The sequence below is a fragment of the Elaeis guineensis genome, chromosome 6, assembly GCF_000442705.2.
Source record: "Elaeis guineensis isolate ETL-2024a chromosome 6, EG11, whole genome shotgun sequence".
Lineage (NCBI taxonomy): Eukaryota > Viridiplantae > Streptophyta > Magnoliopsida > Arecales > Arecaceae > Elaeis > Elaeis guineensis.
In genome coordinates this window covers 19,203,879-19,231,407 of record NC_025998.2, presented here as the reverse complement: position 1 = coordinate 19,231,407, position 27,529 = coordinate 19,203,879, and the positions used below count along the sequence as shown (strand labels likewise).

The following is a 27,529-nucleotide window of genomic DNA, read 5'->3' as shown; positions in this document are numbered from 1 at the left end:
CGTCTAGTAGCGATATGTTGGAGATATGACAATAAAAATAACAGAAACAATGATAGTAAGAGTGGCAATGGTGATAATAACTACATACATACCAATGGCAAAAGGAACAGTTGTGGTGAAGATATTAATATTATGGAGAGGCAGCAAATCTTTTTATCTAAAATAAACAAGTGAACGACTTATCGTCAAAAAGAATAAACAATGAGTTTTAAAACTCCTGTCTTTCATGTACTCTATCTCAATTTTAAAAATCCTCATATCTTCCAACTTGATAATTGGTCATGCAACCTTCTTTGTCCTTAATCTAGAGGTGCCAATCGATCCATAACTCGACTGGCAAGCAAAAAAAAATTGTGCAGGACATGGAGGTCTCTTGTAGAGATTTAGTTCTCAAGGAGATGTGAAAGCCACCCGATTCTAAAGACGCCCGGTATTGATGATTGTTATAGCATCTTGGTATTTACAAAGATAATAGGGTTAAGCATCTACTAGGGTATAAACATGTGCATAATAGTCATATAGATTCACAGGTACAAGCACCGCATCAAGGGATAATTGAAAAATATGATTGTTGGATATCCATGAGTTGCCGTTAACTATCTAACGGAATCAGCTTGATAATAATGGAATCGATGCTGAGGGGGTAGTTCTAAAGTCATCCTCGATGGCACACATTAAAAGAGATGGACCAATGATGAGCTGCTCAATTAAAGTTGCCTTCGTTGAATCGTCAGCATGAAATTTACAATGAGTATTGGTGGTCCGTTGTAAGTATTAATTTAGCTAGGATTATATTCCTAGTTGTTACATATTATTATCTTAGTTATCTAAACTATATTGGGCTCTTTGATTTTTAGTGGGATTGCTGGACCAAAAATTGGTTTTGGAATTTTGATCGGCTTGGACAAGTTTTGTTTAAAATAAGCAAACAAAGTATTAATTTATATGAAAGATTCCTATGACATGTAAGAGATAGAGTGTTTTAATTCTTCACTTATGCATCGTTCGAGAGAGATTTTATCAAGCATTCTAAAATAAAAGCTAAAAACTTTAATCTAATTTTTATAAATTTTATTTATTAAAAATTTATATTTATTTTTTCTTTTTAAATTTATTTTTCTCTATTTGATTCTTCAAACAATCATTTTCCATATGATGATTAATATTTATTCATAATGATCCTGAACTAGCTGATCTCACTCCACAAATAATCATAAAAGAACTACTTCATTCCAATCGTCTATTTATTTCTGCACTACTAACAGAAAGCATGGCACTTGAAATATTGATGTCAAAAAATAAAAAATTGGAACAGCAAACACAGTATTTTCAACATGCTATAAGATACTTCATGAGCAAACTTGAATTACAGTTAAGCAACATAAAAGAATACGATTAGAAATTTAGAACTTCCTCATAATATTTGGCATTTAGAACTAGTGATAATCTCCTCGGCAAGAGGCAACACAAAATAAAACATCTCAACTAGCTTCTTCTAGCATCTGGTATCTAGAAATAAAAATTTACAACATGCTGTAAGTCAACAACAAGATTGATCAGTCCCTGGATTTTAGAGGGAGATTATCTGAATTTTACACCAATACATCATCAAACATATAGAGAAAAACCCCAAAAAAATTAAAAGATGTGTTAACCTGTCAGGACACAATGAAAACCTGACAATCGTTGAGGTAATTGCAAAAGAGAAGGGCAAAGAAATTAAAAGATGCGTCACCATCCTCCAGATGCTCTTTTGCGGAGCAATCCAGCATCTGAATTTTTTATCCTTTTTCTTTCCTCCCTTGTCCACTTTCTGATTCTTTAACACGTGGTTATTTCTTTTCTCATCTTTCCATCAGATCAAACCAAGACTATTTCGCTTTTTTTTTTTTTTTCTTGTATTTCAGCTGTACTTTATTGCTTCATTATTTTTCCTGTTTTTATTTTATTTTAAATTCTTCCCAGGAGATAACAAACTGATAGGAAGAACCACTTGCATGCAGTGATCCTGCCATCAGAACTTCTCGGGATGTGTGACTGTAACTAAACAACAATAACTGAGACTCCTCAAGTAGTTGAATAGAAAGAGCTCAAAGTGATTCAGCATTATATCCATGGAATGCACCATGTGAAGCAAAGAACTGGTAATCTGGATGATCAACATGAAGAAGGCGTAGCCAGCTGTCAGCAGCATGCAATAGGGAGCTAGCAAGTTGGCGCTCACATCCTCCACTAGATGTCCACATTGAGGGTTTAAACTTATAGGAGGACAGACCAAAAGCAGTAAGACAGATCTTTGGAACACCACCAACCCCATGTAGATTTGTGGTGACAGGAAGAGCGGTACCAGCACCTGAAAGGAAGTCAGAAGGTGTGAGGTTGAATATAAAGAGGTCAAGTATCACAGAACAGTGGACAGAAGCAAATTTACCAAAAGCATAACGTCAACTAAGCATGGTTTCCTGAGTAAAATCGTTAATAAAGGTCGTCATCAAAAGAATTAACCATTCTTCTTCAGTTAATGACCCACTAAGATTCAAGCTCAACTGTGTCATATAAGATAAAAAATGTTAGGTGAGCTCACAAGGCTGTATTCCTGAAGAGATGCATAATGCAGGGAGATTTCCTATGGAATAAGTTCTCCATGGAGGCTAGAGCAAAGACCTATTTTTTCAAGTAAAATGTTTTTTATATATCAACAAGCAGTGTTTATATTGATGCAATGAATCAAGAGTAGGTGATGTGCTTACTCCCACTATTCTATGGTTTAAAAAAAAAAAAAATCACCCTTGTGGAGATTCTCAATACCATATTATGAGATCATACCTCAAAAATGGTGATGAAGATGGAGCAAAAATGGGCTTATTTTTGAGTCAAAGTAAAGAATATAGGATTTGATTCCAAGTTTGGTCCCTTCTATGAAAATCATCTATGAAATTACTGCTAACTCACAACTTTTGCAAAGATGTTGCTTTTGAATAGACAAGGCTTCTAAACACTGGTCAATGTGACGGTTATAGCGAGTGAACATTGGTGGAATTTAGGCAGTATTCAGAGCCTACAGGCTACAAACTTGTCTTGCATGATTATCTTAAAGACACAAGTGGATCATTATAATGTTTCTATTTCTACTTTCTAATGTTAAGATTCAATACTTGAGCAATTTCAGTAGCTCATTTTCAATAATTTCAGTAGCTCATTTTCAATACTTGATCTATCTATATGAGCATTTGTTAAGGAATGCACTTGGATCATGACATCTGAGAATTCAGGATTTTTAAGTTCTTGAAAAGAACAAGTGGTCAAAATCCTATGATGAGCTATGTTACAGCATTGAAAAGAAGCAACTAAGAATTTTTGTAGATAATATAAATTCATTAACAGCCAAAACATAAATTAAGCTTTCAGTGCACCAATGCATGTAGGCATATGCTCCTGCATAGAGCAGTTGGTAAAAGTTAATTTCCTAGAAAACAAGGTCATGGAGGTTTCTTTAAAAAACAAATTATATGAAATATAATATTGATTACTTAAATTATATACTCTAGACTAGAATAATTGTACCCTAAAATGTACTGATAGCTTCCTATTACAATTGAAGCAGGTTCATGTTTCAATTCATTATCACCGCACTTCCTCTTGAACTCATTTAAATGATTAAGTAGTTAAAAAATAACAATATATAAAATGAAACTGAAAAACACAGAAGATGGTATCCCTTGCCCAAATGATTATATAGTAGCGAATAACTAATAAGACTGTCTTTGTTATATCAACAAAATCACTGCATCCTCCATAATTTATTTTATGCAAGGAACCCTCGTCAGGATCAATACTATAATGTAGAACAACAAATAAGCTCCCAAACTTTCATTAATAGATCAATCATCATAGAACAATAGACTAAACATGGAGGCATTTGAAACTTGAGGTCTCCAATAAATTTCACAGTGTACAAACGTCTTTTCTTTTGTTCATTTGCACTTCCCCTTCCAAAATTAAGTAAATTGAAATGCTGGGTTAAGGTGGAGAACAAACAGATTCTAATTGCATCACAAACTTCATACAATTATCCTCCAATTCTATATGGAAACCTATATTTAAAAAACAAATTTATTGTAAAAGACTTTACTTTTCTGTGGTTCTCATTTTAGATAAATTAGTCATTGGGCCTCAATAATTATCATACATGCACTCTTTTAGTTCAAAAGCTTTCTCTAGAAGAAAACAGCAATTAACAAAAATAAGTGCAACAAAAAATGCTTCACTATATGCAAGGTGGTTACACCTTCCCACCCCCCATTCATTACCTAATTGCTTATAAGAGGTGGTAAAGGCTTAATGAGTAAACAGCAAGTTATTTGCTTAAAAAAAAGCATCTTTAATCAAGTTTCATGGCATCAACCAAAAAATTGTTCTGCTTTAACAGTGAAAAAGAGCATGTGACAGTAGATTGTATGTTATAAGTATGGATGTTTGAGTTAGATCACACACTAAAACATTATGTCAATTAGTTTAGTGATAATTTCCTTCTCAGTTACAAAAGGGTTTTTTTTTTTAAATATAATCATTGCACAAATACTTACCTAAAGAAACTTTGACCTTATTCGATAAAATTGGATACTGATACACATCGTATATGGTCCAATACATGCCAGATACCTCTGGTGAGTATTTATTTACTTTAAAAAACAATCTCTAAACTAGGGTGAGGATGCATGTTCAATACATCTCAAAGACACCTTGGACACTAATGGAAGTTGTTGGGTTGTGGGTCAAGTTGGGTAAGACAAAAAAAACATGCGGAACCACAATTGTTTCTCAACCCTTGGTCCATAAGAATGCATACCATAAACAACACTGACAAATAAAAGTGGGAAAAATAAAGCTATAAAAATTTGGTTAAATTAATATACATTATATATAATATATCAAAAGAAAATCTTTTTACCGTGATACCTCCTCTATATTCATATCTTTTGTTTTTTAAGGCTTTGTAACGTCAGCATTCATGCCGTAATCATGCCTCAAATCCTTGTCATTTGTAGGTCGGTCCACAATTGCATTTCTTGGATCCATCCAGTGTACATTGCCACAACCAGCAGGCCTTCTCCCAACTACTTCAAGTTGGAATTATAAGAAATTAGCTAGTGATTCCTTCAGACAGATGCAAAGGGTGTGCTCCAGGCTTTTCCAAATTTTCCTTTACAATATTCAATCCTCTACTAACCTTCATGCGTATTTGTGCATGTGTATTTGCATGTGCATGTGGGTGTGTGGTAAGGGTGTTGCACATGTGCATGTGTGCCTGTGGGTGTGTGGTAAGGATGTTGCGCATGCACACATGCTTTTATGCATGTGCATGTACATGTGCATGTGCATGTTAACACTACAGTCTCTCTTTACCATCAAAATATTAGAACCTTAAATTCGTCTCTATCTTCACAAAATCTGCATACACATATGCATTTTGTTCTACTAAACTTCAACACATCATCTTAGAATTCCCTACATAAGTCAAATTTCATGGTAGTCCAGTTCAATCAACAAACTACATATCATCTTCCAATAACATACATTATTCTATATCTTCTTGAACGTCAAAACAGGATACGAGCTTAATAACAACCTCCCAAAACTGGTTAACCATGACAAAAAGTTCACTTGTTTCATTAAATTTACCTGCAAGACTTGTCACTACCCAATTATTTAACAATCCCAATGCATCCATTATATGTATTCAGTGCAAGGTTTGCCATCTGGGTTTATTTGTCATGGGTGGGCGTGGCTGGGTGTGTCTTTCTTTCTTAATGCTCATCAAACTAATTCTCATGATACTTGATCTTTCCTCATGAGAAAAAAAAAGAGGCGATTACCCCCAACCCAGCCACTTGGGTTTTGGTGGGATTAGAAGCCAGGCTATTGGGTACCATAGCCCAATAACTTTACCAACTAGACTAGTTGACGCTTACAAATTTAATAAAGACAATGTTGTTAATAAAGACTATACACAAGTTTTATCTCTATTTTCTTATTATATTTCCATCAACTGCTTAGGTAAGAATCTAGTGTTCATTGTTGGAAATCTCAGCATAGATCCAAACCAACTCTTTCTTTTTTGTTACTTTGAGTGCTTCATGCATGGCTCAAAAGTTGCAAAATGTAGCAGTTCGCACACATCTTGCACATCACTTTAATCTTATGGATGTAGTTCTCTAATCATTTAGCATTTCATGTATTTAGGATATCAATGTTTATGAGGCAAGTTGAACATATTATCTCAATTTCTTCCATAAAACCCTATACCTTTTAGTAGGATTTCATCTATTGCTGATGCTTCATGATTTTGCATTTCCACATATTTGGAGATGCCTCTTCAACATGTTCATACAATATCCATATATATATGGTCGCTCAAGGAGTAGCTAGAATTATTTAAGTGAAAGGAGTACACCGATGCTTTCATTTATTATATTAAGTAGTTAGATTTAACCTAGTATAAGCACAACTAAACCACTATAAGATATTAATGGGTCAAGTGTTGTATGAAGAAAAAATATTTGCCATAGGTAATGCCGATTACTACAGGAAATGAAGATCTCTTGTTTTTGATAGTTTATTTGTTATATACCACATTATATTTGTAAGGTGAGATCAAGTGGGCTGATATCCTAGTCCAGACATAGTGAAGAGCAAAAGATGTACTAATGGCTTCAACAGAAAATTTTATAATACATAGAAATAATATATAATATTCTTTTTAATGGATGTTTCATATTATATTATTCTTGTAGTTAATTCATCAGAATCTGTTAACAATTTCTACTACTTTTCCTTTTCTTACAGTAAGTGTCCAACGATGAACAAGGTTAGGGAAATAAGGTCTGCTGAACCATGATGCATCAACTGGTTCAGGGTGTATCAAATCGGACCAGTCAGTTACTGGCATTATTCATTCCATCAATTCAAAACACAAGCCCTACCATGGCGTCCGAGCTCCTACGAAGAAGAAGAGAGGTAGAGGGAAGAAAAGAGGGAGAGAGAGGGTGAGTGAAGTCGACAAACTGTTTGCCAATTTTAGTTTGAAATCCACAAAAAAGATAAAAAATAAAGTTAGGGTGAAACAAGGCATCCCTTGTTTCAAAATGAAACAGGGGCAACCCTTCTCAAGGAGGGCTTTCAAGCCCTCTCTCCCTCCCTCTTTTCCTCCATCTCCCCATCCCACTCTTCCTCCATCTCCCTCTCCCTCTCCAACTCTCCCAATGTCGATATGCCCTAAACATTTGGTATGGATCCATATCATGCTAAACCGAACGCTGGCCAATTCCCCCTCGGTACCCGTTTGGCTTCATGCTCCATACTCTTCTTTCACTTTAATTAAATTTGATGCATGACACAAAGCAAATTGACTATAAGGTATTAGCATCAATCTACATTTATGATTCTCTAAATTCTTTGGTAAAATCTAGTATTGCTCTAAAATAAAAGAAGGATGAATAAGCAAGCCATTATTAAATACAAGGATTTAAGATCTAGCAATTCTTTCTTTTTACAATATGCAGAATAAGTCAGGATTTGGAAAAATAGAATTCAAGAACCACATCTATTAAATTTCAAGACTTCCCAGTGTAACGCACCAATCTAGCAACCAGTTAAGGGTTTCTTGTGGAAATTGCAAACACGAAGAAATTATGGTGTTTATCATCTACCAGTAGAAGTGCATGTGCATTTTCATGTCAAGCTAATAACCAGCAGAAGGAAAATTTAAGAATAATTAATTTCTTAAATTCATGGAAAAACTATGGAAATGTATCGTATTAATTTTGGACCTGTTTGGGTCCGTGCAGTTCTAAATCAGAATATGTCCAAATCAATATCAATTCATATTCAAAAAACTATGCCCCAAATTGGACTAGATCATTTTTGGGCCAGTTTTGGACTAGAAGCAAGTTCATGCAATTTATTTGCAGCCCTAAGTAGTATTTTTGTCATGGAGTGATTTGGAGTTTTGGAACAACAAAGGTTGGCTAGAGTAGTGTCACATCACATTTAGTTCACTCGATTCAATATTTCTATCTATTTGAGCAAAGTTGAAAGGATATAGGGACTCTAATGAAAGAGTATGCAAGCAAAGCCATATGATATGCAGCATGGATGGATAAACGTCATGGAAAGGACGCTAGGCCCCATAACATTATATTCTAATCGTGATTGCTTTTGACAAAGCAGGAAATTTTGGATCCTAGTCCTTGTCATTTTAGATAAAGATGGGAATTTTCAGAATAAAGAAGGGGCATTTACAGGTGAATTTTTTACATGGATGAATTATTGACACACTTTAGTTTTTATGATAATCAAAAAGAAATAAGTTATGCAACTAGAATATGTTATCCATTCCATAAATTCAAATGCATGAAAATAATTAATAGAATTAATTAAGAATCCTGACAATGCAGACTGAACTAATACAGGGCACTGGTCTACGCATAAATGCTCAGAATTTATAATGCCTCTTATCCAAAACTTTCCAGGAAACAATAAGATTTTAAATGATATTTCTTGCCAACATAAAGTGGAAATTACCAAATCCTACATATATATCCAAAAACAGAAGTAAAAAAGAAAAACAGAATCCCTTCATCAAGTTAACCCTCAAAGTTTGCATCTGCAGAAACATTACTTAGGATACCCAGCATAAGACCATGAAGCATATATAAGTGAAAATCTCTTTGATCAGCCTGGAGAAGAATGAAAGCAATGAGATAGAAATACTATTACCTCTAAATGATGTTGAAAGAGCATGGAAGGTTAGGAAGCAGGCATCCAAATCTTTTAGTGTTGGTCCGGTTGGTATACGGTATATAGGGTACCTGTAACATTTTCAAATTCACATATAGTTAACATTCCCTTGAAGAGGATTATGCTTTTAAATCCAAACTGAATCATACCATGCAACAGAAATCCAACTTGCTGGCAACAAATCACAACTTTAAGGGTTCTCAATTCAGGAAAGCAACATGCTAGATCTGTGACCTGGAAAGAGCCAGATAATGTCAAAGAAACAACAACTTATGAGCAACATAAACTAAAGTTCTAGTTGATACCATTAGTAGAACTTGCCTTGTCAGCGAAAGGTTCACGACTATAAGGAGAATCCTGTTCAAGATATTCAAACAGCAGGCAACCTTGAGAATTTTCAGCTTCACCATCATCACTTAAAACCCCTTCTTGCAAAGTTGCATGATTCTCCCTCAAGGACAGTCTATCTATCCTAAGCATGGAGGTGCGAGCAAGATAGTTCCGATACCAATTCCTAGAATACTTAAGGTCCTTTTCATTATCACAATCACTACTTCCATCACTACTAGAATCCTTGTAACAATCACCATCACTCTCCTCCCCGGGTCGCCTGTTCAACAGAAAGTACAGTCAAAAATGGCACATCAAATTTATGGAAATATTACATGGACATATGGCGGTTCATGGATTTAAGCCCAATGCAGGGAGATATATAAGCATCCAAACAGGAAATTTCCAAAATAAGATGTAAAGGTTCAGCATTCAGTGATAAAGGATGTTGCCAAGGTAGCTTGATGCAGAAATGTAGAATATATCAAAACAAATAGGTGACATTCACGATAATGACCATCTGAACTGTAAAGTGTAGAACTGCTAATCTGATCTATGGTGTGTCAGATCTTGAACCCTTTTTATGTAATATATAAAGGATGGGAGCTGGTGGCGAATCTGATTTCTAAGCAGAAAATATCTAAATAATGTTCACCCTTTTTATGCAATATATAAAGGATGGGAGGTGGTAGCCTGTCTGATTTCTAAGCAGAAAATCTCTAAATCTATGGGGGAACAATGTTAAATAACATGTAAACTTTTTGTATTTTGCCTTGTTTACGAACATACATTTAATAATATATCACCTTCTTCCACCACGTTTGAATATTCAAAAATATTCTTAAGTTATTATGTAATTCTTCTGAGTTACAAAGTTGTCCTGTGCCAATTAATTCCAAGTTTTGTGCGATTATGGGCTAGTCTAGCAAATCTGTGCATCAATTTAGCTTCCTTATCTAATTTCGATTATCATTAAATGTACAGAGAACAAATATGCAAAAGAAAAGACAGAAAACAGAAGTAACAAGAAAAGGTTTAGTGGAACTAAAAACAGCAGAAGATAATGAGACTTCTTCCGGAATTGATAATGCTACTACTACTGCAGCAGGTAATGGTTGCAACATTACTTAAATTTTGATTGACTAGATAAAATCTTCTCATGATTCTAAGTCAGAAGTTAGAACCTTCTACATTGAATCGTTAGGTCCCTTCATCTGGTCTTCTACATCATCATGACATCGCTTCTTTCCTCCATACCTACTGAATAATTAACAAACTTTTTCCTTCTAGACCCAGGAACATTTTCCTTCACACGAAGAAAAGCAACAGAGCAATTGATACAAGGAGAAAGAACTAAAGGTTTGAAAATATGCTCCAAGGTTCGGCAAACTAATAAGTACCATTACCGAAGTGAGGCTCAGTATGGGGAATGTACCAAATCTCGGTACATTAAACCAAACCACGTACTAGGTGAACCGAAACTGTACCAGCATAATACTGGTACGGGTTCCACACCAAGATGGCAAACCTTGATGTGCACTTTTCTTCTCCAAAACTAACTTTAAATGGCTGTTACACATTTTTCTTATATTTGTCCATATTTTATAATACTGCATTTAATTGTTAGTTTTCATATAAGCATTTAATCAGGAAAAGAATGAATAGATGTGGAAATACATCTCAGAATTATGAAACTGTAAGCTATCACAGTTGAAATACTAAGTCTGTAATTTTTCTCATATTAATTACATATTAATGTCAAACAATTGAAATTCTGAAGTTAACTATAATTATTTTCCTATGCAATTTTAGTTTTCTAGATGCACTGTATGAGCTCATTTAGTATTAGCAAATAATCTTTTTCAGCCAATAACATACTTGGGAGAAAAATAGATGGTGAGTAAATAGGTCAATCAAAAAATTAGCAACTTATCATGAATTGCAAGAGGCACATCAAATTGCTGTTCAGATAGGCAGTAACCAAATAAGCAAATCCATCATGCACCATAATATTAGCCATAATGGTTTTGTCCAGCATAATACATTAAAACTAAAATAGATGATCCTGACAGAAAAGAAACATGATGTCCATAAGAAGAGAACAACTATCACGAACTCTGTTCACCAACAAGGTGACATCTTCAGCCAATGGTGCAGAAGAGAAACTTTAGAATAAATGTCAGCAGGAAGAAATTTATTCTTCAAATCTATGGTATCAAGAGACAATATAACATGGATTAATTGCAAGCAAGGAACTTCAACTGTTGTTGTTTAAATTATGTTTCTACAGAATCATAAAATTGCAACGAGATTTGCACTGGCTGCTCTAACAGGTCCACACGGATGAGTTATTCAAATTAAAACAATGTCACAAGCCACATAGCTCTTAAGATTTGATTCTTCTAAATAGTAATGACTTGACAAGCCACCAAATATATTGACAACTTACAAAGTATATATAATAATTCAAGGATGCAGGGTATGAAAAATCACTTATAATGAACTCACTGTGTTCAATAAAAAATTAGAAGCCAAGAATCACTTCCTTTGCAACTATACTACTCTAGTTCAATTATTGAAGATATTGAAAAGAATAAAGCCCCACTCCTTTAGAAAGAGTTGTGAACCACAAAAATTGTAGACCATAAGCATGATGATATAGGCCATTAACAAAGACTCAGATCTTCCACAACAGAAGATTCAAAGTCAGAATTCAAAACAAGATTCAGAGTCAACAAAAGATCTCAGTGGTGTCAACAATAATGATAATTTGATCAGTGCCCAGTACTGAATTCTACCTAGACCAAATTCTCTTTCCAAAGTTGCTCTCACCCATTGATACTTTGATCAGTTAGAACTTAGAACAGTGAATGACTAGAAATTGACAACACAGCGATAATGATCTAATTATCTCGACATGATTCATATAATTCTGGCTACTGCAGATCTGCAATTATGACAAGCACTAGAAGCATGTTCTAAGTCACCTAATTTAGTTGATATTATGGATATCTAAAGAGAGAGTAGCTTCTGAATTTGGAAATGCGTACATCCAAGATGAGTCCACTTCAACTGACATTGCATACAGTTTAACGGTTGCTAAGAACATGTAGTTCGAGCAAATCACATACCTATACTTATTAGTTCCCACCCTGATCCACCTATCGATTGGACACATGCAAGCATGTATGCATGGGTGTGGGTACATGCAGGTGAGCATGCACACATGAGCATATGCTTGGATGCACATGCACACACGCATATATGACATCCAGTATACAGTCATAATATGCAGGGTGAAAGAAAAAGAATTGAGCACCCTAACAAATTTAAAGATGAGAGTTTTCAAGATAAAAATTTAAACCACTGGAATGATTTTAATTGTCTAAAATGAATATACACCAATTCATGTTCTAGAGACCCCATGTATGGAGTCGTCCTAAATTAATAGTTTTAATAGCGTGTTATATTGTTTTTGTTTTGGGAGTGACTTGGCCAATGGCATTATATGCATTTCAGACCTTGTAGATTATATCCAACTGTTTATACTTCCATTTTGCAATCACCACTAAATTTGGTAGTGCACATAACTATAAACTCTTTTTTTCCACCCAACTCTTTTGATCCTGAAAATATATTGAAAACCATATTTTTGGATCACACAGAAACTAGATATCTGAAACAGTGTAAACAAGGCATCTTTTCTCATTTGGTTCAGTTGGCCAAAAGGTCGAAATATGTTAAACAAGACATACCTCTCCCCAGATGGAGCAATTGAAGCATACTAGAGCCTATAGATGAAGAAAACAATATAAATCGAAGTACAGTTGCAATACTTGTACCTTTACATAAATGGCAATATTGAAAACTGGTATGAACCTGATATGCCAAATTCAATGAAGGATGAATTTAAAAATTCATTTTAAGGGCCAAAGAGCCACCTAAAACCTCCAGAAAGCGGTTTCAATATAGTCTTTGAGTAATTAGTCCGATGACAATGAGTTGCACATAACAACTTCAAGAGAGGAGGAAACAGACAACTCTAGAAGTTGAAACAAAAAACACAACAAGAATTCAAAACATCTACATTGGTATTAGCATGATACGTTCTTAAATAGCAAAGTTTAAATGAATAGGATTCCCATAATTGAGGCTGCCACTACTAACTGTTAGAAGAGAAAAAGTACAGCCAGAATAGGAACACATACACCCCAGGTGTGAGAGGGTGTCATAGCCAGCATTATTAAAACATATATAAAATTGTCATTAATTCAGGAAGTTTTGTAACTAAACATGAGGTCCCAATGCACTAACTTAGAAACATCAACAGATGTTCCAAAACATGCATTATGACAATTGCCACTGCTGTTGATAATAATGTATTTCATAGGATATTTTCCCATATATTCAGTAAGTCCCTTTCAGAACTCTCCAACAAATATATCCTTACAACCTTTTTATAGATGCAATAAACCATTTGTTATCTTGCATCCAATGCAATAAACCATTTGTTATCTTGCATCCAATCAGCACAGATTTATTGCATCTTGATACTGATCACTTATTGCATCTTGCTTGGTGCCCAAATGGAATGCTCAGGACCACGACTCACTGTCTATCCCATAAACTCCCGCTCCATGTGCAGTTATTATCTGTTAGCATGAACCTTTAGACCTCATAATCATCTCTGATCATCCAGTGCGTCCCAATCTTCATTAAAGCCCCTCCATTGGATAGCTTCTGCAGCAAAATAGTCTCCATGATACAGTAACATCAAATATAGAATTATTTTAGAAGTATGTTGTGCCGTAAATTATATACATAGGGGCAACGAGTTTAAATGAGTCTCCATTAAAGAGACATGTACTTTCATGTCAACTAATTGCATTTTCTGTGACACTTCCCCACAACCACCTCATTTTATGTGAAACTTTGTTAGTCAATGTCCCGATGAATTTCCAAAGAAAGTTATGAAAGCATGCACAACTATCCCCCATATATGTAACTAATTCAGATTAAAAATAGAGCTTTAACTAACTTTAGCTGTGACCTTGAAAAGGAATTCTTGGTGAATGAGCATCAATAAAGCTGACCCCAGAAAGTTGGGATAAGGCTTCATGGTTATGGTTATGGTTTACTGCAGATTGAGAATGAGAGCATTAAATCTCATAACAGAGTAAAATGATCCCAATTTTTTTTCTTAGAAAAAAGGCAAACCAGAAATAGATTACCATGTACCAGATAGGTATCAGCATCGCAACACAAACAATAAAAATTATCCAATGAAAAACTGGCAATTTCCATGTAGATGTCAATCCTCTAGTGAGCGTTTTCTCTTCCCACCCCCCCGCCTATAAGTATGATAAACGAAGTCCTGCTTCTTTCCATGCTACTATTCCCAAGAAAGAAGGTAAGACATATCTCCAGTAAATGATTTGAAGAATCAACATTATGCTGCAAATAAACAATAATTCCACTTTAACAAAATGGCTTATAGCAAGAGCGAATATCAAAAGCAGAAATTTTAGAAAAAAATCACAGATTCAAATAAAATCTAAAAACAGGGGAACTAACACAGTAGGCAATACCAAGAACTGACTTCCAGACTAGTCGCTCCACCATATAACTGGATGCCAGACAAATAGGGAACATAATACTGGACAACACAGTCGCTGTCATTCAGAACCAGGGGAACGCCAGCACCGTAAGCACTCCACTCCTTGAAGGAGTCCCATAGGTCGCCCAGCGTGAAGTAAGGCCAGTACTCCACATCATACGTCCTCCACCCCCTAAACCTCGTCTGCCAATTTTACAGACAGAATCAATCAAATTCGAAACAAAACCCAAAGAAAACTAGACTTTACACAGAACTAATCGAGAACCTTTGGGAGATACTGAGCGGGAACTGATGGAGTAGTGGACTTCAAGAAACGATCCAGATTACACGAAGGAGCTGCCATAGAGCCCGAAGAAGACGAGGAGCTCGCTGACGACTTGGAAGACTCCTCCGACCGCCCAGCTCGCTCCTCCGGCTCGCGGCTGTCCAAGGACATGAACTTGTCCCTGGACCCCGGCGGCGGGGCGAGGGACACCGCGGCGCCGACGCCGGCGGTTCGGCGCCTGTGAGGGTTCTGGTGGAGCTGGTGGTGGCTCCGGCGGGACCTCAGCATCTCCGAAAGCCGTGATCGATCGACGAGAACAAAAGGGAAAACCGTAGGATCGATCGGAAACGAAGAATTTGTGGAGGAGAGGGTAAAAGAAGCCGTCCGCCGAGAGAGATACAAGAGCGGCAACGGGCGGGAGGGAGAAGGCAGGAGGCGTAAAAGACGGCAAAGAGGATAGAGATGGAATTAATTAATTTGACGGGGATAGGAGAGGGCAGAAAGATTTCAGCTCCGCCGCCATGGAGTGGGACCGCTCCATAATTTTACTAGTCGGGAAAATCGAATACGGCGCCACGTTGAGAAAAGTGTGCGGATCGACACGTGCGGGGCGAGGATCTGCCTCGAGAAGCCGGGAGCGGCCCGCTCCTCCGTCGTCCGTGAATGGAAGGAAGGCGGCCCACGTTTTGCTTCCTTTTTTTAACCTCATGTTAGGATATTTATCTTTTTGCTCCGGTTGCCAGATGGAGGGTGGGTGGAGTTGGAGAAATCAATAATTTTTATTTATTATTTGATTCAAAAAATTTTATAAAAAATAAATAAAAATAAAAAATTATTTATTAATCTAAATGCGTCATTTTATATTTTCAAATTGGAGGAATACTACAAAAGAAAGTTAGAGGAGTGGATTGCTATATTGATAAAATTATTTTTTATTAATTTTTTTAAAAATTTAATAATTTTTATTTTTTATTTTATTTATATATTTGTACTTTATCTTTACTATTTATCTTATACTATTAAATTTTATTATTAATTATTTTAATTTCAGCTTATCAATAAATAATTAAAATTATTTTTTATATTTATATTCACTATTTTTTAAGTTAACTATTTATATAAAATTAATAAACTATTTAAATTAAATTATAAATTATTTATTTATTTATATAACTAATACATATATAAATTTATTTATATATAATTAATTTATTAAATTCAACTAAATACGTATTAAATTATAAATTATAAAGATTGTAACTTATATATTGCTCTAATTCTTTTGTATGACTAAGTATTATAAATTAGTAACAATTGTTATAGTATAGAAGGGAGGGCTTTATTAGTCCCACACTGGTTGTAAGTCAAGGAGGATTCTGACTTCATTAGTCCCACATTGATTGTGAGTCAAGGAGTATTCTGACTTCATTAGTCCTATATTTGTTGTGAGTCAAGGGAGACTTCCTTCCTACGTGAAACATATTTTAAAGAACAAAACTGTAAGGCTCAGGGATCAAAACGGACAATACCTCGTATGCCAAGCCATGAGCCCTTGACCACAATAATAATAATAATACTTTGAGTAAATTATAAAAATTCTTCTCATGTTTGCCGTTATTACACTTACATACAGTAATTTTAAAAACCTACACTTACACCTCTTAAAATTAACGTCGTTAGTCAAATCTTTTTAAAAGAATAAAATGACCATTATACCCTTCATAAATTAAAGCTCCGATCTTCTTTTCAACTTGTGTGGTTTTGTTTGTTCTCATTTTCATCGTCTTCTTCTTCTTTTTTTCTAAAATTAAAATTTCTAACTAGAAACTCTAAATCTCTTTTTATTTTCTTACCGAATCACAGTAGAACCTCCAATTAATGAAGCCCTTGCAAACGACAAAGAGCTAGCTATTTTTTCTTTGAGATAGGATATAATTTTTTATATTTTTATTGATATATTTTATTTTTTCATAAGGAATATATTTTTTTCCAACTGTATGCATGCCATCTTGACATATTAGCAAAGATTTGCTTATATCTCTTTGACATATTGGCAGTGAGTTTCAATTTGAATAGCTTAAAAGCAACCACAAGTGATGCCCTTTCTCATGTACTATTGTAAATAAAATATTTGTAAAAGTGTAATTGGTGGTCCCCTTCCTCATTTATTTCAAATTTAATTTTTCTTTCTCTCCTTTTTAGAATGCAAGTAGGTGCTAGCTGACAGTAGAATATAGGTTGGTGTTCGCCAGATATAATGTTATTTAAGTGTATTTAGATGCTCTCCTATAATTATGGTTAATCTTATACAAAATCTGTCTTCAAGTTGGATAGATGTCCTTTTTTGTTTGCTAATTGGATATATGTCTTTTATTTTTGGCTTATGTGAGATTCAGAGATAGAATTTAATTTAGTTGGTAATATGATATTATTTGATGGTTAAGATTAAAAGTTGATTAAGAGACTGTTTAATTTATCACTATTTTTTTGATATGTGCTATGGTAGTGTTTCATGTTATGGGTAGTGTATCATACTGTATGTTTAGACTTACATGGTATACTAACTAATATGATAATTAATATATACAGAGATTCAATGGCTTATCATAATTTGATTGTGTACCATGGAGATCGAGAATATTGGATCGACAATGTAGATGAAAATCCCTAGTTGTTTTTTGATTGGAAGACCTAGAGCTAACTATCGAGACTTTGGGCTATCTGGAGTTTAATGAAATTTGCAGTGGAAGCTAGTGATCCATTTCAGTTCCTATCCAAGATCTTGTCTAATGATCGATTTCTTGATAATTATAAGGTTCCAATGACACAAGATGCATCAGCGAGTGCTTATCAAATAATGAGTTATCTCTTGCTTAACCAAGAAATGGGTAGGCTAACTAATCTTCTTCCATCATCAGACGAGAAAATCCAAGATGTGTACATGTGCTTGCAGGAAGAGCTTAAGAATTTCTTGGTTCCAAGATTGGATGCTGTTAAGTGACACCACAGGAGGAAATACTCGAACTGGATGGCTGGGTGAAGATATAGGAATATGACGCCATCCCTAATAGACCGCCTTGAAAGGGAATATATAGTATATTTATAAGGACCACCTAAAGGCCCTATTGATACTTAATGGCTGATTTGTACAAACTTATTGGTAAAAAAGATGTGAATCTTACTATTTCATATGGAAGTGAAATTTTGATTAAAAATGAGAGTGATCTGATTCATATGTTTAATACACATCTAGGAGCTGAGGATATACACTTATTTGTTAAAAAGAATGCTGATAATCCAGCTCCAACTATGGTTATTCCTTCTCAATGGGATGTAGTTTCTGTTAAAAGTCACGTTGGAGAGGAAGTCGTAGAAGGAAGAGGTGTTGTTGAAGGAAGGGCTATTGAAGAAGATGTTGGAGTTCAAGTTGAAGGTGAATTTTAACTTAGTGGTTAATTTGGCAAGGATGATGATGCGTCTAACCTCTCAGAAGAAGATTATTCTTTCTCTGACTCAAATAATACTGAGTAGATGATAGAGGAAGACTCAAATGATGGGGATATAAATGACTCAACTGATGGGAGTGAGGATGAGAGATCTAATGATGATGATAGTGATGATCAATTGAGTGATGTAAATTCAGTTGAATCAGTGGATCCTTGAAGTAGCGATGAAGACTCCAGTTGTAAGGAAAGAAAAATAAAATTCTTCTTATTGAATATACAGGGCACATCATTTAAGGTTGCAGAGGAGGACTAAATTATGTTTCAGAAAGGGCAGTTATTTGTTGATGTGAATGAATTTAGGAATACATTGAGAGATTATGCAGTTATGGGCGGCTATGAACTTAAGAAGGTTAAAAATGGACCTGATAGAGTGACCGCCCATTGCTTAGGTCAAGGATGTACTTGGAGAATTCATGCGTATATTACCGCTGATAGTAGGGCCTTCATGATAAAACTTTATAGGGGGCATTATACATGTATAAGGCCTATAAAGAATAACAATGCAACTCTAAGTGAATAGCTAGGATATTAGGGCCTTAGTTAGAGGCTGATCCAAAAATAAGTTATGACCTAATATATCCAATTTTGATTGAAAAATGTGATGTCGAGCCACACATAATGCAGTTATATAGAGCCAAAACAAAAGCACTGGAAGAGATTGAGGGAAAACATAGTGAATCCTACTCAATACTGTCTAGGTATGCTGAATTACTTCGAGCAAAGAATTTTGGTTCAATGGTCAAGATTCAATCACATAAGATGTCTTTACACTCTAAAAAGCTTTCCATGATTAAAAGGATATTTATATGCTTTAAGGTAATGAAGAAGGGTTATTTCGAAGACTGTAGACCCTTTTTAGGGTTGGATGGGTGCCATTTAAAAGGACCCTATGGTGGAGTACTTTTTGCAATTTCTATTAATGGGAACAAGGAACTATTCCTTGTGGCTTTTGCTATGGTGGAAATAGAATGTAGGGATAGTTGAAGATTTTTTTTGGAGCATCTATATCTTTGCATTGGTAATGGTATAATAGACTGTACATTTATCATAATGTCTGATAAGCAAAAGGTATGTACTCTTTTATCCTTCAACTTATAATTTGGTTATAAATTGATTGATAGCATAATTTGGTTCTAATTATCATGTGTGTAGTCTTAAATTTAATCTTGAATGTAGCTGATTTGTTATGCTATATTTTTGTGCATTGAACGTAGGGTTTGGCAGAGACAGTTTCAGAAATATTTCTCGATACCAGCCATCGTTTCTGTGCTAGACATTTGTATAGCAATTTCAGATCAAAATTTTTAGGTTTGTTATTGAGGTTTGACTTTTAGAATGCTGTGAAGGCATATGACCATCTACTGTTTGAAGATTCAATGAAAAGAATGAAGGAGCATGATGTTGAGGCTTATGAATGCATGATGTTGAGGCTTATGAACATATGATGAATTTATCCTTATCAATATGGGCAAGGCATGCTTTTGATCAAAAGCTCAGAATGACCACATTACAAATAATATGTGTAAGTCTTTTAATCAATGGTTGAAAAAGTTTAGGAGCAAGTCAATTCTTGGATTATTTGAGAATATGAGGATAAAATTGATGAGCAGACTACAAAAAAAGTATGCAAAGAGATATACTTGGGAGGATATTTTAACTCCATTTGTTAAGACTAAACTGGATAAAATGTACGAGCATCAAGACTCTATAAGTTGATACCAGCAAGCAACCAAGAGTTTCAAGTGCTTGAAGCCACTAGAAAATTTGTTATTGATTTAAATCTAAGAAGTTGTATATATGGTGAGTGGGAGATCACGGGATTGTCATGAAAGCATGACATGCTAGGTATGGGGTACATAAGAGAAAATTTAGAAAAATTGTGTGATGAATGCTATATAGTACTAGAATACTTAAAGGTTTATAGTTCTATAATTCATCCATCATCGAATGTGAACCTTGATCCAAGAAACAATAATGAAAATTTGCAGTCTTCACCTCTCAAAAGATTGCCTGGAAGGCCAAAAAAAAATAAGAGAAATGAAGAAGGTGAACCTATTGGGAGGAAGAGGTCCACCACTATGATGTATGATAACTGTAAGGGATTTGGCCATAATCAGAGAATCTCCCAACGTGCCCTTGTAGCAAAAAAGTTTGAATTATGTAGCTCTTTCATTTACTTGAAACATAAAATTTCTTACAGTATTATATTGTAATTTTTTGCAGAAAAAAGCACAAGCATGCTTCTCAAGCCAAGCTGAAAGATCCCAATAATTTTAAGTTTATGATGGAACACCTAGCTTAAGGGAAAAGATTAGACCTACTTCAAGAGGACTCTCTACTTTAAGGGGTGCATCTTCTTCCAAGCATGGATCTGACACAAGAGAGAGGCCACAAGAAGTTAGCAGGAGAAGCTTCAGATCTACTGGAAGGAGAAGGGTTGCAGATTTCATAGGAAGCCAGCATAGTAGCATTGGAGATTGTTAGTTTGGGTTAAGAAGGTTGCTGCTTTTGATGATATTGGCTCTGTCATCACTTTGTCTGTTGTGCATACTTGGTTGTATAATGTGCCTGCTTTGGATGTATGACCTCATCAAAGTAATAGAGAACTATGTTATGCAATTTTGTTTGGTACATGTTATTTGCTAGAGCTTTTTAATTTTTTGGTTCGTTTGAACTTATATTTGCTGAGTGTACGTTGTTTCACACTAGATTGTAATCATGACAATATGAATCTTAATTATGAATCTGACAATATGGATCTTAATTACACCATTTTGTAACCTTATGCAAGCATCGTAGCCTTTTTAATAGTTGGCGATATGGTTGATGTTAACTATGAATCTGTTAACCTTGATTGATGTTAGCATGGTTGATGTGCATCAACATACTGGATGCCAAAGATTTGTATAGAAATACTGATTCTCTATATATTTTATTTATTTTTAAAATTTGGGTACTATCATAAAGCAGTCTGGCTCATGTAATTGCATGTAAATGGATGCAGTGCATTATTCTTACTCGATTTTGATGCTTATAGTTGCATGAAAATGCATGTGAACATGCAAAATGCGGTTGAAAAGATGAGCCTTTTTTTGATCTTAATTCCCTACTTTTACATGTTTCTTTTACATGAGAAATGAATAAATATGAACATTTTCTTGATCTTATTCCCTACTCTTACATTTCCTACTCAATGATAAATCTGGTATTTATAAATTATAACAATACCTTTAAATAATGTTCAGTTATAGAGTATCATGTTCATGTAATTGCATGTAAATGGATATAGTGTATTGCCTTGCTCTGTTTTGATGCTTATAGTTCTATGTAAATGCATGAGTATATGCAGAATGCGGTTGAAAATGTGAGTTTTTTATTCATCATGATTGCCTACTCTTACATGTTTCTTCATTATGATTTTTTGCTCAATGATTTTCTACTCAATGATTTCCTGCTCAATGATAAATCTGGCACCTACCCTTAAACAATGTTCAGTTGTAGAGTTTTCTGTTCTCATGCTTATATTTATTTTGATCATAGCAACTAGCTTTAAAGGTAGACAAGAGATCATATCTGATCTAGAGCTTGTATAGAAATAAAATAAAAGTGCACGAGCTATAAAACAATCATAAGCTTTGCCTAAACATAAACATAAAAGCTTCTTAGCATTCACACTTCATTACATTGAAGCCAAAATTATATCATAAAAATTTAAGTCCAACATTCATTATCATAACAAGTTCTTTCAAACTGCCATAGGTCACTTAAATATAAATACAACTACAAAAATAAGTAGTACTATCATTCCAACTAATATTTTATTCATAATAGCACTACTCTCATCTAATTCTTTAATTTTGCAATATAATTTTTTTGACTCCATCCTCCAATCACTAATTTCTCTTCTTATATCTCGAAGCAAATCATCAAGCGATATCAATGAGTGAGTTCTTAATTGATCATTTATAGGCAAACACTAATTCATAAAGCGATATTCTTCACAATTATAATACAACTTGTTTGGATTCTTCTGAGAAGATGAAACTTTTATTGAAGCTATGCAACTGCAATGACATTTTCTGTTGTAATACTCAAGCTAAGCTGAGTTACTTTAAAAATTTGCACTCAATTGGGACATTAGGACATCCTACATAGAGAAAAACAAATATATTATATTATATCCAATTAGATTCAATCAATTATATTGAGTTAGATTCAGATGCTGGTTACTATCCTACTAAGTCTACATACACACAAATAAAGACAGATGCATAAAGCTGAAGTAATCCAAAATGAACTATCATAACTTGAGATGGATATTTGTTAGAGGAGCAGTTGGTTATCACTAAATTGAAGAATGCCATTGCCAGTTCAAATCTTTCCTATTACTTGATCTCAGTTGCTAGTGATTGCAACATGTTTAGGAGCAGCAATAAGAATTTTATAGAGCAGTGTATTAATAAATCTCCGACTTCTACTGTATTGTGCCTATCTCTTGTAAAGCAAGTGCTGACCTGACTCCATCCCCATAAAAAGATTCTCCTATAGAGCATCATTTCAGTTAGAAGCTGTATACGGTGTCCTTCAAAAGTTTAGAATAAGATATAGCATATAACATCTAAATAGGAGAGTAACTCTGTATTAATTAAGATCAAGTTCATATCAAAGAAAATATGAGAGAACCCTCATCAAAGTATATTTTTAAATATTCATTACATGATAAATGAAAAATCAAGCAGCCCTCATAAATAGAGATGGTGGGAGGGGAGAACCTTGAAGGTGGGTGGCTCGGAAAGATGTCCTTGCATAGAGCTGGAGGCCGTTATCATCACCTAAAGCTGGAGACCAGAGGTGCACTGGAGAAGGAGGCCGTCATCGCCTAGCAGCACCGAGGCTGTCCTCGCCTAGCAGCATCGAAGCAAGACAAGGGCCTTTAGAGAATGGAAGGAAGGGGTCTTTTTACAGAAGAAAACTTTATTTCCTCTATGGAAGGGTATTTAGGTCATTTCAAAAAAATTTTATTACATGACAATTGAGTCACACTCACCATTAATGGGTACCCTAACGGTCTAGATTAAATTGCAGGCTGTAATAAGCATCAAGGTTATTGGTGTAGGTTTTTTAAATTACTAGATGTAATTATAATTTCGATCTAATCTGAGGGAGATTTTTCTAATTTACTCTAATATTTTTTATTATAAGATTAATTTAGTAGAAATATCTATAAATATCATCTATCCTTCTTTTGACTTTTATTCCTTCTATACCAAATATGAAAGGAAATCATTCTCATTTATTCTTCCATATTTTATCAAATATATAAAAAGATGGATAGAAGATGATAGAAGATTCATCTATTTTCTCTCTCATCCATCATTCTTCTTCTATCCATCCTTCCTCTAATATCAAATAGAGGGTTAGTAGTTTATACCTAGTATATTTATATTTTTATTTTAACTAATTTTATATTATATAATATATTTGAAATTAGATATGTTTACACTTTGATATGCTTTTTTTAAAGTATATTAGAAAATAATATTATTTTAAATATATTTTAGATATCTATAAAGACAAAAATTTGGTTAGGTTAGTTTTCATATACATTTTAGGTTCTCAAACAATAAAGAAAAAAATTACATGTGAATAAGAGATATAATAATATTTCTAAAATATTTTTGATAGAATTTCGTCTTCAAGAATTTTTCTAATACTTTTTTAAGAGATAGAAGAAGGGAGAATGAATGACTCTTATATTAACTAAGCCCAAATTTTTGGTGATGCATCGTTGAAAACAAAATTAAGGACCTTTGACTTTCACATACAAAAGTTGGATTGTTCGGACAAAGCTCCATCCATTCTAATATGTTGGACTGGGTCTTAAATTTAAGACTCATTTAGTTCATGCAAAGTGGAGGTAGAAAGAGATAATTTCTAAGAAGTGAAGAGGGGGCCTCTTATTTGGTTAAAGTTTTAAGATGAAAAAAATAAAAAAAAAATCTTTTTCTATGGAAAGATACTTCTCATATGAATGAAAAATGAAAATTCATGAAAAAAGGTAGATATTGGAACTTCCAATAGGATTGAAATTGATGATACCTTTTTCTTTCCAAAAATATCATTTTAATATCTATGGCTAAGATTTTATAAAATATCAATATATGATTAGGATAAAATATTGAATAATGATATATACCAAGATCTTCATATTAATATTATTCTAATATTTATTTTATTATTATAATATTCATTATATTTTAATATTATTTTAATATTTATATTAATATAATATTTTATTAATATCAATATAGTATTTATATTAATATATTAATATTTTATATTAATATACTATTATATTTTTATCTACATTAATATATTTATTATATTAAAATATTAAAATTATATCAATATAATATTCATATATATTAGAATTATACTAATATAATAAATTATGATGATATAATATTATATTATAATATATTAATAGTATATTAATATTAATATAAATAAATATTATTATTATTTATATAAATTTTAGGAGCAAAAATATATACTCTTATATCTATTAAAGGTATAATAGCTATTTTACATAATTTTTTCAGAACAATAGGTGTTTAATCAAATATAAATCATTCAGTAATAAATTATTTTTTTATGATCAATAAAACATGCAAAAATTTAATTTTAAAAAAATAATTTTTCAAAAAGTTACTTCTTGCAAAGAGAAGTTCTTCCCACAAACCAACTGAGTCCTTGGTATTTGCATGGTCTTGGCACATTCACCAAGAAGAGGTCTCAACAATATATTACTCTTCAATGCATAAATAGATATATTACTCTTTAAAATATATTACTATTGGCACAAAAATATATGTGACCAGCTTCAAAGTAATAAGTACTTTTTATTCATAAAATTTGATTCTCACGTATTGTTAAAAAAGATTAATATTTTTCTTTATAATTTAAACAAATTACAATTTTATTATTGTTTGATCCATATATTTTTAGGGTTAAAAGGTCGCATACTAATACTATGATAATCACTTGTTTTCCCTTTCAAAAAATGAAAAAGAAAAAGAAAAAAACCCACATGTAATTCTTTTTTTTAAAAAAAAGAATAGTCAGACTCTTTTCATCTTTTTTGAATAAAATAATCAAACTCAATTTTGTTAGATCTCTTGTTAAGTTAGGGTTCTGTATCCTATGTTGACGACGAGAGCTAGAGGAAGATGGCTCAAGAATTCAAGAAGCTGGCTGGAGATTTCGGAGCAATCGAATAGGATCGGATCTATACTTCAACCTCAAGAATTCAAGAAGCTGGCTGGAGATTTCGGAGCAATCGAAGAGGATCGAATCCATACTTCAACCTCCATAAGTATCCTGAAATATCACAAACAGAGAAAGTCCACTTACTAAAATTTTTTCTATAGGAATCCTCTGATGCCTAAGTGAGTTTACCTTGGTAGAATAGAGGAGGCTCTGAAAGAGATAGTAGAAGAATAATAAGAGGGGGATCAAGAAGATAGTGAAAGTGAGTGAAAAGTCGGAGTCAGTATAGGAGGAAAGCTCCTAAGTTTAGGAGAGATTTAGTATCTTTGGGATGTTACTCAGCTTAAAACTATGAGAAGTTCTCGAGTTGATCCCCACTGACAAGGGTTCTTTGAGCGTATGGGTTAAGAACTCGATAACTTAGAGGTTTCTCCAGAGACTTAGGTGGATTTCTAAGAGCTTCCAAGAACTTGTAGGTACTTGAAAAGACAGGCTTTGGAAGATATCGAGTGAATTGAAAAGACTTGGGAGTGACTTTGAAAGACTTGGGAGAACTTACTTGGAGGGCCTCTAGGGAAGAGTATATATGGCAATGGTTGGAGCCCATCACATCAGAGAGTGCAATGAAGGTTAGGATAATCGCTCATACGTTAGAAAATTTGTTATAATCCGATGAGATGCATATCTCATGGTTAGAAAGGTTGTTCTGCTATTATGCCAGCTGTCATTGAGTAGAGGGAGATTTAAATCTCTCCATATGCCCTCGAGATGACCACCTGATAGGAATTAGTTGGCCGAGGTGAAGAACTTTGTGGCCAGTCCATGTCAAGCTCCAATTGATCATTAATTTAGACTCTTGAGCTAATTTTTACTAGAGTGGATCAATTCAGTGGCATGGATCAAGTTCAATTGTTTGAAATCCTCCATATGTGATCCAATTGAAGGGTGGGTCCTAACTTCAAACTCATGCATGACCTAGGAGTCTGGTTAAGTTCAGGTCATATACGTCGGGTGTAAGGTTAGTTGGATTCTATTTCAATCTAGATTGACTCGGTCCCATATACACAATCTCTACTAATTGAATTGAACTTCCAAGCAATGGATCAAGATTCAGGTGCTGAGAGGTGAAATCAACCCTATGTAATTTATTTTACAAATTTTCTCGATGCAAATCTTAGGTTGATGTATCTAATCTTTTGAATCTTAGAAATGGAGAGGGGGTTATGAAGGTGGAGAGAGGTTGGTTAAATGCACCAACGAATGGTAGGAGATTCCCATAAACAACCATGAGTGGTTGATAAAGTCTAAGCATGGACCATGTGTAGCGGATTCTCTTGGTCAAACTGGGTCAACGACCTCATTAATTTTTTTTTTAATTTTTTGGGTGGTAAACAATGGAAACGCTAGTTTTCTTTCCCTTTTTTGGACCAGTTCCCCTCCTTGCATTTATTTAGTCCCTATCCATTTATTTTATTTGGATATCAAGTCCAATCAAGTCCATCTTCTTCATTCTAAATCTCAATATATGTATGGAGATTTGAGAGGAAAGAGAGATAGAAAGATAGCTTAAGCTACGTTGGATTTGTGGCGGTGGTAGCAATATCCAGTGGCAATATAAAAATTTCTTAAGATCTATTTTTTTCAAGGATAAAAAATTTATTTAAAAATTTATATTTTTAAATAAATATTTTTAGATAATTTTTATATAAAAAATAATTTATCTATATTTTTTTATGTATAAGA

The 27,529-nt window shown here is 33.8% G+C and overlaps 1 non-coding gene across 1 annotated transcript; it reads right to left on the bottom strand.

The window, feature by feature from the left end:
* Positions 1-1,390: 1,390 nt before the first annotated feature.
* LOC105033774 (uncharacterized) lies at positions 1,391-15,492 on the bottom strand. Its single transcript, XR_012142076.1, has 6 exons — positions 15,012-15,492; positions 14,718-14,929; positions 9,121-9,409; positions 8,949-9,033; positions 8,779-8,870; positions 1,391-2,353 (listed from the first exon to the last, which is right to left on the bottom strand). It is a non-coding gene; the product is annotated as an uncharacterized protein (transcript).
* Positions 15,493-27,529: the final 12,037 nt, after the last annotated feature.